The sequence below is a fragment of the Periophthalmus magnuspinnatus genome, chromosome 15, assembly GCF_009829125.3.
Source record: "Periophthalmus magnuspinnatus isolate fPerMag1 chromosome 15, fPerMag1.2.pri, whole genome shotgun sequence".
Taxonomy (NCBI): domain Eukaryota; kingdom Metazoa; phylum Chordata; class Actinopteri; order Gobiiformes; family Gobiidae; genus Periophthalmus; species Periophthalmus magnuspinnatus.
The window spans coordinates 18433392-18445732 of record NC_047140.1 but is presented as its reverse complement, the minus strand read 5'-3'; positions in this window follow the sequence as shown (position 1 = coordinate 18445732).

The following is a 12341-nucleotide window of genomic DNA, read 5'->3' as shown; positions in this document are numbered from 1 at the left end:
GAGGGAGAGAGAGAGAGAGAGAGACAAGAAGGTAAGATAGATGGAGAGAGAGAGAGCAGAGAAGGTAAGAGAGAAGGGGGGGAGATGGAGAGTAAGAGAGCGGGAGCAGAAGAGAAAGGAGTGAGAAGTATAGGGAAGGAGAGAGAGATGAAGAGGGAGAGAGAGGGAGAGAGAGGAGTGAGAAGGCTAGGGAAGGAAAGAGAGGGTGAGAAGGAGAGAAGAAGGAAAGAGAGATGGAGAGAGAGAGGAGAGCGAGAGAGAGGTGGTAAAAAGCTGTTCTGTGCTAGGCCTGCTTCCCTGACCTTAAAGGAGCCATTGAGGAGCAGGGACCAGACCAAACTTCCAGTCCAGTTTATGGGACATCAACATGGGACAGAGGAGGGAGGGGGAGGGAGTCTGCAGTCTGTGTGCCCACATGTGTGAAGTAAACATATCAATGCAGGTTTAACTTCCAAAACTTCCAAACACTAACTAAAATGAAAGATAATATGAAAAGTTAAGCTTATCTCATTTCAAACTCTTCACAAACCCCAAACCACCATAACAGAGACACTGATTCTGATTGGTTAGTTTCCTCATTGGTGTCACTTTAAATCCATTTTTCCTCCTCGCTCACTAAATCCTGTGAAAAGACACTGACAGACTGAGACTACAACAATAACACAATACAACACTGTATCTACAAGTGAACAAATGAACAACTCATGTGTCCAGACTTAAACATGAGTCACCAGCAGCTTTGAAATGACCCAAATGACTTTAAAGCTCCTATATTACACAACATTAACTCTCGTGAGCTTTTAGCCCTGTTATAATTTTGTTACCTTCTCAACAACATACCTGGAGTGGGTTTTATAGCGTAGATCAGAAAATGGCATAATATGGGCCCTTTAAACATGCTAAAACGGCGCTCCCTCATCATTGACTTACTTAGACTTATATTTGAATTGACTCATGCATGACTGAGTAATCCTGTATTGTTGTGCATTTGAGTGCTCAGAAAATTTCACTTTTCACCTTCCCCCTATCCCCGCCCATTTCTTTTTGCTTTCGTTTGTTAATTCCAAAAACTCAGTCTGGATTCAATACTGTCACATAGCCATTTTTTTTTTTTACTATTAAAACCAATGCTATGTTTTATATTATATTATATTATATTGTGATATGTTACTATTATTTATTTATTTTTATTTTATTTGTACTAGGATGTATACATTTTAGTTCACAATGGAGGGAGCACTAGACATTTAATGAGTACAGTTTAATTAATACGAGTTTTTCCTGGTATAGCTTGGAATGTTTCACAGTATGGCATTAAACTGCTCAAAAATACAGTGCATTCTTATAGTGGTGGGCGTGTCTCTCCACAGATCTAGCCCGTAACTTGGCCTGTTGGCGCTGCTTGAGATAGATAACTTAATGATACCATAAATTGGAACATTCTTGGCAAAATGTGGAGAAGGTTTCCAACGGCGATCATCTGGACAATGTTTTCATTCATGGCAAAGCAGTAAGATCACCATGGAGACGAGCAGCTGGTGTATACCTCCATCAGAAAAGATACGCAGTGCACTTTAGGAACCCAGACAAGGCATTATGCTCTCAATGATGAAGAATCTGTCTAGACTTTGCCTGTACGTGTTTGTGTGTGTTTGTGTGCGTTTGTGTGTGTGTGTTGACAAATGACAGAGCCCAATGGAAAAAGTGTCTCACATTATAAAGCCCGTAGAGATCATTAGCACCTCACAAACATTGGTTTCCTCTGACGCTCTGCAGTTTATATCAACACATGACTTTTGTTTGAAAGATGCAGTTATGAAATATTTATAAGCAACTTCACTGACACATCCAAGAGAACAAAGCAAAGTACAATTACTCAGGTTTATTTTGAATGCATCCAGTTTTACACATGGGAATTTTGTTTAGGGGAAGTTTTATTTCACATTTTTAGTCAGGATTATTAAACACCTCATTTTGGGATTGGTTTGAATGGTGTTTTAAGAGGAATTTACACTTGCACAACCACAAACTGAAGACTAAACTGGGACTTCATCGGGAAACCAAAACAAGATGATTAAAAACATACAAAAACATGAGGGGGGTCCATTGTTAAAAGGCTCTAAATGATACTACAGTTAACATACCATTATTCCATCCAGTTATTTAACAGTATAACAGTTTGCAGTGGTCCAAAGTTATTCCTCATTTACCGTATGCGTTCAGAACATCCTAATTGTGCATTGTGTGTTCAGAGTGTGGCCGTAAAGCTGACAACTATCATGCTAACACACACTTTCTGATTATCGGACAATAAAGCGCTTTCTAATGAGATGCAGACAGCACGCATTTGACTTATGTTGACCTCAAGAGCCGCTCATACAACAGACCTCTACTGGGGAAAGACACTTTTAGCTTAAATACATGCAAAACTCATGTAGAAGGTCCTTTAATATGCTGTTTTTATTCTTGTAATTGCTCTATTTGAATGCACTCTTACCACTAAACCCCAAACTGTGTCACGATGGTTAATTGAGCACATTTCAGTGGAGCATAGGGGTGAACCAGAGCTGTATCCGGGCGGTGTGACCCAGAGACGCCTGTAACGTGCCTCCAGATGCAGGTCAAACCTCAAAGAAGACCCCAGCCCCACATTTAAACCAGATGCCCTCAGTGTTTTCGTTTATCTCATTTATCATGACACAAGCTAATGAGCCTTCACTGCTATGGCATTTAACCACAGAACACAGACCATATATTATGTTTTCATTGAAATCACCATGCGCAAATTCTGCAAGCTTTATTTGGTCAGTTATAACTGATTGTAAGTATAATTTTCAACAATTTTCTAATTATCATAAATCCAGTCTATTAGTGTTTCTTTTTTCTTCGTTTGTACGGTCTTTTCCTTTGTAGACCTGATTTAGTTATAGTTTATTCAGTCTTGGTTTAGTTCTGGTTTAATCTTAGTTTAGCTCTGGTTTAGTCCTGATTTAGACCTGGTAAAGTCCTTGTTTAGTCCTGGTTTAGTACCGGTTTAGTCCAGGTCTTGTGTGGACAAAACCAGTACTAAAGTCTGTGGTCTGTAGCTATCTTTAATGCTTTAAACATGGATTAGTCCTGCTTTAGCCTTGGTTTAGTCTTGATTTAGAACTAGAAAAAAGTCCTTGTTTAGTCCTGGTTTAGTCCTGGTTTAGTCCTGGTTTAGTCCTGGTTTAGTCCCGATTTAGACCTGTTAAAGTCTTTGTTTAGTCCTGGTTTAGTCTGAATTTAGTCCAGCTCTTGTGGGGTGTTCCTGGTCTATGGTGGTCTGTATTTATCACAGATGCTTTATATATGGATTAGTCCTGGTTTAGCCTTGGTTTAGTCCTGATTTAGTCCTGGTTTAGTCCTGTTAACTATCAGGGCTGGAAAACTGGAAGTAGGCCAAGTTATGTCCAATTAGTATAGAATCCAGATGAATGACAGTAGCCTTGACCCAAAACAAACCTCATCACTGTAAGATATTTTTATAGATTGAACAAAGCGAGATCAAAAGAGCAAAAGTAGCATGATGGATCTACAACATTAACAACTGGACAGAGCCAAATGTTCACCCATCGGCAAAAATATGGTTTCTATGTTCTTTGGGAGAAAAGTAGTTTTTCAAAATGTGGACTTCAAGATCTGGATACAAGATGTTCAATGCTGACACTACAAAACTAGGACTTTTCATGTAGCAGGCCAATGCATCATATCTGAACAGCAGAGTGTTGAATCTGAGTTTGATTGGGTCACTCGATAACATTGTGTCAAAGTTAATAACAGTTTAATTTAAATGTCACATGTTTCTAATACATAGTTAGGTTTTTTCCTTCCCCAAGGCTTATAGAAACACAGTGGAATGATCTCCCAATCAAGAAATATTATATTTTAATGAACAATGCATTTACCAGATTTGAATCAGGAAATGTGAAATTGCTCACTGATTAAAGGAAAATCCGTTGTTGGTTATGTAACGATGCTGGTATACGGTTAAGTATGCGTCATGAAAGGGAAGGGGGGGTTAAGCCTAATTAGAGCCCACAGTAGTGAGTCAGAGTTAGGAGTGGCCTAATTAAATGCTAATTACACAAATATTTGTAGGTTCCAACAGTACATTGCAAAATTATGGTTATCTCAAACGCTATCACGAACTCAGAAACTGTGACAACTACTCAACCTTCAAAAAACGTTTTTTGGTTGAATCAGTGTTGCACCCATGGATGATTTTACCCCCAACTTTACAGCAACTTTACACCAATGCAGTGAGAACATACGCACAGCACACACACAGCACACACACAGCATATGGACACACACAGTACACGCACACACACAGCACATGCACACACACAGCACATGGACACACACAGCACATGCACACACACAGCACACACACAGCACACGCACACACACAGTACACGCACACACACAGTACACGCACACACACAGTACACGCACACACACAGCACACACACAGCACATGGACATACACAGCACATGCACACACACAGTACACGCACACAGTACACGCACACACACAGCACACACACAGCACATGGACATACATAGCACATGCACACACACAGTACATGCACACACACAGCACACAGCACACACACACACAGCACACACACAGCACATGCACATACACAGCACACAGCACACACACAGCACATGCACACACACAGTACATGCACACACACAGCACACACACACACAGTACATGCACACACACAGCACACACACAGCACATGCACACACACAGCACACACACAGCACACACACAGCACACACACAGCACATGCACATACACAGCACACACACACACAGTACATGCACACACACAGCACACACACAGCACATGCACACACACAGCACACACACAGCACATGCACACACACAGCACACACACAGCACACACACAGCACACACACAGCACATGCACATACACAGCACACAGCACACACACAGCACATGCACACACACAGTACACGCACACACACAGTACACGCACACACACAGCACATGCACACACACGGTACATGCACACACACAGCACACACACACACAGCACACACACAGCACATGCACACACACAGCACACACACAGCACACACACAGCACACAAGCAGAAATCACGTTTCATTTTAACTGGTCAAAGAATCTATACCTTGTCCAATGGCCATAATTTTGCTGTGTGTTGCTCAAATTAGGTTGCCGAGTGTATTCAGCCTTTTTAGCAAAGGAAAGACAGGGAATAAGCGCGTGGTGTCAAAATAAACTTCTGATTCCCTCTCAAAATAAGTTCTCTAAAACCACTACAGTTGGAGAAACAATGTGCTTCATATCCAGGACCTCGGGGAATGAGCCATGATGGACTATAAAAAGGTTATGGTCGTGTGGGATAAATATAAAACACTTTATGATGTCAAACATCAGTTTTACAAGGACATATCAAGGAAAAGGCATAGGCTGCAGAAACTGAAACTAAAGGTAAGTATCTTAATTAATGGGAGCACCGTAGCCAATAAAGCAATAATGTCAAGAGCCAATGCCAAGTAATGTGTCTGTTGTCTAATTGAATATTTTATGTTTTGACCTGCCTTAGGACAATGGATGAAAGCTAGTGTTAACTTTGGTATATCTATATTGGAGCTGCTTGCTGACACAGTTATTAATATGCACTGTCCTAATTCAAATAATTAAGTAAGTACATGATAATGACCCAAAATTGATTTAGTAAGCTCTTCTTTAGGACAGGACTAATCTAGCTCCCCTCGCCTTAGGACAGTACAAATTCTACAGATCCTCAGACCAGAACCTTCACAGTGAAAATGACCTCTGGATGGCAGTCAAAATGTCTCCATTTTAAACAGCTTTATAACATATCTCAAACAGTTTTTTTGGTTGGTGTGCAAAACAAAACAACTTCTTATGGACAGACTGTGTGTGGTGTAGGTTAAGTCTGTGTTAGTCCTGGTTTACTCCTTTTTGATGAGAGCTGGTACTAATACTTGCTGTTATATTATATAGAAGATAAGTTGTATCTAAGTTCAAATATCTGTGTAATCCTTCAGTCGCCCAGGTCTGATCCATAGCAAAAGAAAAATATAAAATCTGTCAGCTGGACAAAACATTGTAGGAGTGAAGATGTTTTGCTGCTTATCCAAGCGGCTTCTTCAGTTCTGGTCAGATTACTTTTGCCTTATATCTGTCTGAAGGGAGGAGCTAACTACACTGAAACTAAAAACACCTATTGTAAACTAGAAACTGCAAACAATAGATGTTTTTGTAGAAGTATCAGGAGGTTTTTGCCATGCTGATAAATTAAAATACCCCCGTTTATCACCAATACCAATACTAGCACTAATATATGACATAAAAATAGTAACGCTTTACATTTGAATACTTGAATACTACTCTTTATACACAGCTGCCCTGGGGTAGACTGATGCAAGAGAGGCTGTCAATTTGTGCCATGAGCCGCTCTAACCGCCACCCATCACTCACACACCACCTTCATACTCGGCCTGATGGGTGAAGTGTTTTTCTCAAGAACGCCACAACAGAACAAGCCGCTGTGCTATTACAACCTGTATACTTTTCAATATTTCTTTTGCATGACAGCTCGGGATAGGTTGTGGCCGTGCGCCTAGTTTTTCAGTAAGAGGCCGTTCCCATTGAAAACAGCAGCAGCCTTCACTCCACACACTTATGCTATTTGTACAGGATAAACATGATGTGATTATATGTAATTACACAGGGCAGAGTGAGTGCAACACAACGGACAGTGACTCACCAAACCCCAAACTGACCTCCGGGATTTAACTCTGAGCTTCAAGTAAGACAAAGGTTGTAAAAAGGGATGTCTGCGTGACTAAAACAAATATTATATTCATGGCCTTGTTAAAATGTACTGTAGTAATCCCCTTATTATTGAAAACCGCAGCACTGACCATAGCTTCATCTCCATAGCAAGAACCTATAAAGTACTGTGTAAATGACTACTTCAATCATACGTAGAATATTAAAAAGTTATAAGGCAGTATTTTCATCCATATTAAGCGTTTGAAAAGTAAATACGTGCATAAAAATCTCTTAAATGGGAGATACTTCGGCGTCATTTTGTATTATTTTCAAGTGTTGAACCGTAAAAACTATAGAGTTATATTTTAAACTGTCTTCTGGTGAATCATGGGTGAAAACCAAAAGCTCACTATGTCAAATCACTCCTGCAACATTCCTCTCTGGGTCATCGCTCTTTCTCTCTAATTCACACACACAAACACACACACACACACTCTTCTTCCCACTTATTCGTCCTAACCCTCCTTCTTTACCTCTATCTCTCACTTCTACCTTACTCTCTCTACTCTTTCTGTCTCCTTCTCTTCCTTTCTCTCTCCCTGCTTCTCCTTTTCTCCTCTTCTCTCCCTCCTCATCTCATACTCCAGCGTCATGACTCCCCCTGTACCGTCCCCTCCCTTCCCGACGGGCTCAAACCCAGCGCAGAGCAGTGTAGAGAAGCTGTTACATTTGGCATGTGCGTCTCTCACACACAGAGCTGTCACATCGTCACTGTCACTTCCCTCTCACTGCGCACCACCGGGACTGCCAGCAAGACATTTTCAGAACGGAAATTACAAGAGGAGACGCTTTAGTTGAAGTTGAGTGTCAGATCAGTGTCAGATAAAAAAAAAATATATATCTTGAACTGTCGGTAGATCAGATGAGAAAGTCGTCTTGCCGGTTTAACGCTACGTTTTTATATAGCACTCAAATGTACGCAGACAATGGGGGCGAGGTGGGTTAAGTGTCTTGCCCAAGGACACAACAACAACAAGCATTCATCTGTGCGAGCTGGAATCGCACCGCCAACCTGTGCGTCAGTGGATGTGACCGCTCAACCGATAATGTTTACGTTAAGAGCGGGATTCGAAACTCCAATTTTCAGATCAGTGGAAAAACACTGTACCAACTATTGCTACCGTTGCTCATTGTAGCGTCCTTGGGCAAGACACTTCCATCTCCATTGCAAGTTTCTACAACCAAGTATGGAGAGTAGCCTGCAAGACACATTCAAATAACTTAAAGCTATTATTATTAGCTTTTAGTAAGTGAAATAAGTGTTATATGAACTTGAACTTGACAGTATTATAAGAGTTTGTTACGAGGAGAAGGTCATGTGCTGTAACGATTGTGAGTGTTTGTCAGAACTGGTGACCTTCTGAATATCTAATTGGCTACTTGAGTATTTTGATTTTGTTACACATAATTGTCTACTATAAGAGTGAATGTGGGTGGATCTTTACTTCTTATCTAGTATCACACTCAGATAACGTGACCTCTAGACCAGGTTGCAGAGTGTGTCTTATTAACTGCAGTGAAACTCCCTCCCACGGTCTCTGCTCCTCCGTAGAATTGAGATTATGTTGTTTTGCAAATTTAGAATCAATATATCGTCTATAATTAAAACTATTTAACTATTTAACTACCTCAGTAAAAGATAGAAACATCCAGTGTAATGTCCCAAGCATGAGTATAAACTAAAAGTGTAATTTATATACTTTATGGTGCATTCACTTTATGCTAGACTTAAACCCCAATCAAGACATTTACAGGCACATTTGAGCATGTTCCTGATGCATAGTTCAAATACTGTCTGAATATTATAACTGAGATCATGTCAAATGCCCAGGACTCCTCCGTGCAGCAGAGATGAGCAGGCCCTTGGTGCTGTATTCACTTCTGCATCGTTCACACTCAGAGGAAAGTAAACAGCTTTTATGAGAATGTTCTGACCGCACACAAGTCCAGTGTACGAGTTTGTGTACAAGGAGGGCCAGTAACCAGACACTTAACTCTGTCTGCAGTCTTCTCTCTCTTTCTCTCTTTCCTGCTCCTTGACAATGAGCCTGTCACAAGCCATGATGATGGTACACACAGGTTTTCTTAGCTAACATTGAGGTATACTATAAGGTAAGGAATACTTTATAGGAAATCGTCCTCTGTGTTTGACCCGAAGCTGCTGGGGAAAACTTTCAGGAGCAGAGAGTGCCAGAGTGCCCGAGGACCTGTCACAGGAGGTTTGGTTAGGACTTCCTTAGCTCAACAGTCCAGTTATGGCAACAAATGTCTATTAGGCAGTTATTTTCAGTTCAAAAAACACAGACAAAATTGAAAGTTCTGCAAAATGTTTTAATAATAGGGGGTTATAAAATTTCAGCAACAGTTTTGAAATAAAATGATAGGTCTTATAGTATTTAGTTACTACAGCTACAGTTACTACTATTAGGCCCCAGTCAGCTTTGGAGGTTTTTTCAGAAGTTGACCACACCTCTGCTTCACTGCTGAGCTCCATTATGCAGTGTTATATATTCATACACTTGCATTACAAATATGGGATTTAAGATTTGAATTCAAAGATTCCCGTTGGGGGTTGAAAAGCAAATCATTTTCCTCTGACACGTCATTTACATTTTTATTTGGTGTAGATTTTATGAGAAATGCAAATGCTTCTTTTATAGGAGCAGCACAAGTGCACAGTCTTACAACCTGTGACTGCTGCTCTTCACCAGCCCTCAAGAATAAAAGTATAGTACCACATTTATGCAATTTATGTGTCTCAACATTTTAAATGTCTCAGCTAATGTGGCTTATTGACTTCCATTACATGTGTATGGATTTATTTTGTGTAACATGCCTAAATTAAATGTACATCACCTGATGATTCTGTGGAAATATCACATTCTCCGTAGGGATGAGATGAGTTTTAGGTTATACTGTGGAACAACATTTCCATGGAAACAAGCCGAAGAAGGCCCTTGTACAGGCCAAGTAAGAGTCAGGTTTGTGGAGATGCAAGGCCACACAGATTATGAACATTTGATTCTATTTTTTGGCAAAAAAGTTGCATATTAAATTAAGTGTTTGGTATGTCTTGAAGTCTTGAAATAGCTTCAGATTCATGTTAAAAAGCACAAACTGTATCATGGTGATGTGTGCTTTACTTACATTTTAGCTTTTAGGAAAGGGGTTACTAAAGAAAATAAGCTTGATTCAGTTAAACTTATATTTCTTGTTAAATGTAGATGAATGTGGAGTGTCCATGTTCAGATAAATCTAATAAAAGAGCGTTCACACTCTAATATCTGAGCATGTAGGGAATCTCTTAATATTTCTTGAGTTTGCTCATAGAAGTGGGCTGCGGTCATTTGTACTAAACAAAATGTCCTGAAAGTGTAAATCTGCTCTTCGCTCAGAGCTGTTGTAACATCGCACACGGAGGAGCACCGTAAACACTCTGCCTCTCACAACACGCTGCACAGTAAATATTTACTGAGGAGAGCAATGAAGGCAGAGCAATGAAGGCAGAAGGACACGGCGATCCAGAGGGGAGCGGGACAGGCCCAGTGCATCCGGGATGCCTCTCCACCTCCTACACTCCCAGCTGAATACCCTCCTCATACCCTCTGTACTCCCCCCATATGCCCCTGGCCCTCAAACACCCCCCTGCCCCTCCCATACCCCACAGAAGGGAGAGACCATCACCGCGGATGACATGACCACACAAACAGGCCGATTATGGCTCACCTTGGTTTACCTCACAACTGCGAAGATCCTATTTACAGAGAGTCATTTTACTAAATTGACTTATTTTAAACCTTAAACCAAACTATAAACTTATTTCCTCATCACAAATATAACAGGAGTTTTGTTCTTATTATTTATGGCTTTATTCAGTCAGGACAGAGCAGGTTCATGACATATTAGACAGGATAAACTGGATTGTAGTCATAGGTTTATTTCCATCCAGTGTCCAGCATCTGCTTTCACAAACATAGTCCCACACATCCATCGTTGTACTTCTACAGTGTAGGTGAAGTGTCTTGCCCAAGGACACAATGTATGTATGGTCACATGTATGTTTCATAAGTATGTCTCTTTCCTAAAGTTCAGGTGCCTGGTCCCACAGCATAAAGTCATCCAATCACAATCCAGAAAGTCCTTAAGAGTTTGGCTAAATAATTGACTAAATTGTCTCCATGGAGATGTTACTGCTTTGTCTAAAATGTCCCAGACTGTGGAATTTAACATAGCAATAATATCTCTATGGAGACAAGCAGGTAGTGGACCTTATACCAGAAAAATTACAACAGAATGAATCTAAATTATTGGGAAAATGTACTTACTTTAATACTCTAATAAAAGTGTCTAATAGCTTTCTAGCACTACTGTATATTTGAGTTGTTATTGCTCCATAAAAATGCTCTGTCATCAAACACAATGGCGCTAAAGTTCCTTGGCTGTGTCCAAAGCGGATGTGCGTATGTTGTTGTAGTGGGAGGGGTCAGACATTTGGCACAGAGCAGAGTCAATGATCAAACTGATAATTGAACAGTACACAAACTGCAGGTACATTAGCCAAGCCACATACCAGCACTGCACTCTCTGCACTGTAGAAAGACTTTTGTTTAGTCCTATTTTTTATTTGTGTGGCAAATCCAGAATGACATCACTGTATTTTTTTTACAGACTGATCAACCTGGGCCCACGTCCTCCACAGTGACACATGTGAAACGGGGAGTTCATTGGTCACCTGTGGTTTACAAATAAAATCAATTGTATCTCACCTCACATTAAGAGAGTTTAGTGCTTCACTCATTGATTCTGACAAAATGAATGTTTTTTTTCAGCCCAATGCAATATTTTTTTCCTTTATTTTTTCCGATACAGATGGAGTATTCGTGTCCCCGATCGGCTAATCCACCTGTCAATCAGTCCCATTTGAAAACCGCGAGATTCACCGGTGACCAGACTCACATCTTCACATATTGAAGAAGTGTGTGTTCTGGATCCCAGACAAATGTTTTATATGTGCATGTTTGAGTCTTAAATAAAGCTAGATTTTTGTCTCATTTCAATTTTATCATTATTAATTTATAAATAACTCTAATGTCTCATTTTCTGCTAATGTAGTGAAATTTTCAGTCTGATTTTTCTTATGAGATGGAATTGTATTACTACGCTTGTGGGAAATAGAAAAACATACAGCATATTGAGACAAAAATAAATAAATAAATAAATAAAAATAATAATAATGGTAATAATAATTTGTCTACTCAACCAAGATAAATATTCTGAATTCAAATCATTTTACTACTTTATATTTTGTGCTTTAGTTTTATTTTTCAGTGTAAGCTCGCTGTCTTGGCTCCTTTTCAACATCACATGCCTGATTGTCCACTGTGCCAATATTGAGACAACACTGGTTGATATAATTGACCTGTGCTCACGGTACATCGAGAATGTGTTACTTG